The sequence below is a fragment of the Plectropomus leopardus genome, unplaced genomic scaffold (assembly GCF_008729295.1).
Source record: "Plectropomus leopardus isolate mb unplaced genomic scaffold, YSFRI_Pleo_2.0 unplaced_scaffold9832, whole genome shotgun sequence".
NCBI classification, from domain to species: Eukaryota; Metazoa; Chordata; class Actinopteri; order Perciformes; family Serranidae; genus Plectropomus; species Plectropomus leopardus.
In genome coordinates this window covers 1-4395 of record NW_024704557.1, presented here as the reverse complement: position 1 = coordinate 4395, position 4395 = coordinate 1, and the positions used below count along the sequence as shown (strand labels likewise).

Sequence of the window (4395 nt, the reverse complement as noted above, 5' to 3'; positions counted from 1 at the left end):
ATGGCAATAATGATCATTTACCGTTTCTGTTATTTGGCAGCTGATCTCGGTCTCTGCTTAAAGGTTACGAAGCTGCCACGCGTCATTGTTTTCCCAATTTGTGATCATTTTCAGCCACTGTTCTTGTACTTTTTAAATCCCCCGTGGTGGGTCGCATGAATAGCATGTTGCCAAAATGTCACACCCGCAATGCGCAAGATACTGTCCTGCCAGCTGAGAAAAATTCTGCCGCTCCATTTCGTAACTGTACCTTTTACAGAAAACAGCGAGGTAGAAAAAACAAGTAAAATTCACGTCTTCAAGAGGTAACGTAAAAGGGGCCTTTAACTGTGCATGAAGGCAAATTTTCACATTTGTGGATGGTAAACTTTTTGTAAATTCATAAATGTCTTTTAAATGTAAAACCAACACCAAAAAAAAAAAACAGAGTCAGCTTATGTTCTCTGAAAATGTTAAATATTTCTACAACTCTTTTTAAGCAAATTATATACATTCAGAATTGTACAAGATGCTTCTAATTGCTATATCGTAGGCGACTGGCTGAATACGTCTCTTGGATGAGCAGTGAAACTTCTTCAATAAACTCAAGCAGGTCCAGCTGCCGACGTTATACACTTAGAGTTACGATGACCTGGATGACTGATGTAGCAGCGGCTCAGTACACCAAATTCTATATTATTTTTTATATTAACTTGTAAGTGAGTGCCACAAACTTTTAAAGGTTTTTAAATAAGGACAATGGGTTCGAGAGCAACAGATCAGCAAAATACTTCGCATAATTTAGCCACGTTTAGGTAGCGGGTGAGGCTCACGATCATATCTCAATTAAAAAATGCTAAAAAAAAAATCCCACGGTGAACTAACAGTCTTAAAAAAGTAGGAAATATGTGACCAACAAACACAAAACACACAAAAATGCTCTGACCTGCACACTACAGCTGAATTTTGGCTCAGGTTTACAATGACAGCACAAACATCTCGCTGTTTAAAATAACATAAACTCTAAAAATGAAAAACAGTAGCTGAAAACCGATGCAATGTATGTGTGTGGAAAAGCTTTTTTTGACAGTGGGTCCCTTTAATACTCCGAGCAACACTCCCCTAAACTGTGGACTCTGCCTGGTGTATTACTAAGTGTTCACAGTGCACCAGGAAGTCGGACCGGTATTACTCAGCATTCTCCGTGTCTCGATCGGCAGGCGACACACGCTGCAGTCAGTCCCTGAGGGCCACATTCTTCACCAACAATAGTATAAGATGGCCAGTTTGAATATCAACCTGTGAGACAATAAGTGGCCATAATGACTCTCGCACTGATCAAGTCTCCACAGATGTCCGACTGGATTCATCCGCCTCAGTGGGGACATGCAGAGACACATTCTGTTTGACCCTCTGAAGCTTTTTGCATGTCAATAACAGCACAGTCAAGCAAACTACAGCCGAGTGCAGCACGTACAGGCACTCCCCGTCCATAAGCTGCAGCAAAGTTTCCTTTAATATGAAGAGCAGCTCGACAAAAGCTCAACACAAAGCGAATGACTCGGCTGCTCAGCGTATTAGCATCTCTATTACCTGCGAGTCTTAAGGAGTCATTAGGGTTGTATGAATAAACAATGAGGCCTGATAGAGAGCCGTCAGCTGAGGTCTTCAAATGAGCCAGAACAAAGAATTAGAGGACATGAGCTATGCTAATGGCCATGTTAGAGCAGAGCCAGCGGGTTCATGAATATGTGCTGGATGTTTGGGAGAGGAGAGACAACTGCAGAGCTCTGCATGTGCGCAGAAATAGACTTTGAACGGATAGTTTGGATTTTTTTCATGGAGTTGCCTGGGGTGCTTATTCATAGACACTACATTAAAACAGTATATGTCAAATTGTTTCAGATATGTTACGAAAAGGATCATTTTTCAGTGTTTTAAAAGGAATTGTATAACTGTACTACTGTATAATTTGAAAAATGATTAAAAAAATAAAAATTTGAAAAATGAAGATGTCAGCAGGCATGCCCCCACTTTGGAGAAGCAGACAGGAGTCCAATACAAAAGCTAAGCAATGCACTGCTGTGGATACAGTTCAGCAACAAAAAGTATTTTATCCATAAAAAAACCCAATATAAGTTTAAATGTACGCTATTTTGAGAGTATTTTCATTGTTTTACGTTGCCTGTTCTGGTGGGAAAGCTATTAACCATTTCAATTTTTTTTAATTTGATTTTATTTAGCACATATTAAAAATGACAATGTTGTGCATTTTAAGAAAAGGAGACATGCAGGGAAAACCCCCAAAAAACTGATTGTTAGTGACAAAGTTCTCCATCTATGGTCTGGTCAAAGCCACCAGACTCCACTGACAAAAAAACTAATTTAACCTCGCTGAATACAGGAGCTGCCGTTCGACCGCTGCCTCGAACATTTGGTTATTTGGTGTAATTGTGTGACTTTAATGAATCTTAACTAACATTTTTAAATACCAAAGTCACACAATAACACAAAAACAGAGCTCATCATGGCAGTGGTAGACCAGCAGCTCCTGTGTTCGCTGATGTTAAATCACAGTTTTACGGCTTCATTTTCCTGCTGGAAATCACTGTCTGACATTATGATGAAACTGTGAAAATACTTATTATATGGCATACATTTGATCTGATGGATTTTTTTCGGTGGCTTAATTAGTACATTGCTTAGCCTGCTTCTTCAAACTCGGCTCGTGCTGACTGACACCTACTGCGTGTAATACATTAACTATAAATAAGTACTTCTTACAACTCCACTTCAAAAAAAATACTGACCTTTAATTGAACCTATGATTTTTTCAAGAGCTAAAATTCGTGGTTTTGCTTCGTCTTACCTCCAAATTTCCACTCCATGTCGACCAGCTGGTTGACCATCAGAGTTTGTGTCATGGCGAGTCTGGACAGCGCTGCGTAGTGCTCCCCCCACTGCAACAAACACAACAAAGACTCCCGAGCTCGAAATAATGACATCTGGCTTCATAAAAAGGCATTTTGTGCAACTTTTAAAGATGATTATAAACAATGAATTTAAGGGTTGTTTTCTCAAAAGGATCTATTGGATTGTCAATTGTATTTTTTCCATTAGAGAGAAGTTTGTGAATGTTTTTGGCACTTTTTTTAATCCTCTAACATGGAGTTGTAATATAACTACCTTCATTTAAAACACTGTATTTTAGTGCAAATTCAAGGCACTTATATTTTGTATAAGTAAGTCATTATATGCTACATTATAGAAGATCTACAGGTAAATATTTTGCTTTTTACTACATTTTTCTGAAAGCTTTAGTTACTTTTTCAGATCAAACATTTTTATTCCCTTCTTTTAACCATCATGTCTTTACCAATGAATAAATGCTGAATGTTTGTGATTAATTCTCCTCTTTCTTAAGCTAAATAAACTCGAACAGCAAACAAGCAAACGTGATGATCTTATGGAAAATGATGCACTGCTGTAGATTAAATTACCCAGCAGGATATAAATGAGTTACAATGACAACAACCTGAAATATCTACAGCAGGAAAATGACACATACACATTATTGCAGTTGGAATATTCACCATATAGTAGTAAAACTGTCATTTTACTGCACAATGAATACTTTTACTTTTCACACATTAAGTACAGTCTGCAGATTACATAATATTATTTCACTGAAGTTTCAAATGCAGGACTTTAACTTGTAACAGAGTATTTTTAGGATCTAAATACTTCTTCTGCCACAGTAGCTGTCTTACTGATGTCCTCAGATCATAGTGAAAGTTACCTGCTGTGAAAAGTGAGCCGCCTTGTCTTCGTTCAGTCCTGAGGAATCCACAGACAAACCAGATTCAGTTTCACGTGTAAAACATTTTCAATAATGATTAGAAGCGTGAGAATTAGCTTCCTTCATACCATGACATGCCGTCATGAGAGGAAACTATCCAGCAGCTATCCTTAACCACCTGTTTTAAAACTGACCCAGTTAATGGCGAAGGATTCGGATGCGTACCTAACGTCACGAGGTCCTCTTTGATCTGCTCGGCTGTCAGGTTTTTCTTCAGGGCGCCTGAGGAGAGAGCAGACAGAATCTCCGTCACTGACACAGAAACCTTCCTGCAGCTGCAGCCCATCTGTCACTTCATCGCCCAACTTTCATGACCGTCAAGTTGAGTATCGTGGGAAAATTACAAAAGTGGTGCATTCAAACATGAAATGTCTAAAGAACAGATACTATCGGCAGCAAAAGTTGCAGAGGTGATTATTTAGAACTTATAGTTCAGTTTTAAATTGTATATTGTTGTATTTTTCAGCTGTTTTTATTTTTATTTTTCGTTTTCAGTTCAGTTTTTATATTCAGTGAGTTGACAGAGTGAGTTTGCTCATTTTAGGTTAGTTTTTATT

At 38.2% G+C, this 4395-nt stretch overlaps 1 long non-coding RNA gene across 1 annotated transcript; it reads right to left on the bottom strand.

Moving 5' to 3' along the window:
• Window positions 1-2854: 2854 nt before the first annotated feature.
• Window positions 2855-4062, bottom strand: LOC121940911. The gene is made up of 3 exons (XR_006105712.1): window positions 4004-4062; window positions 3779-3816; window positions 2855-2939 (listed from the first exon to the last, which is right to left on the bottom strand). It is a non-coding gene; the product is annotated as an uncharacterized LOC121940911 (long non-coding RNA).
• Window positions 4063-4395: the final 333 nt, after the last annotated feature.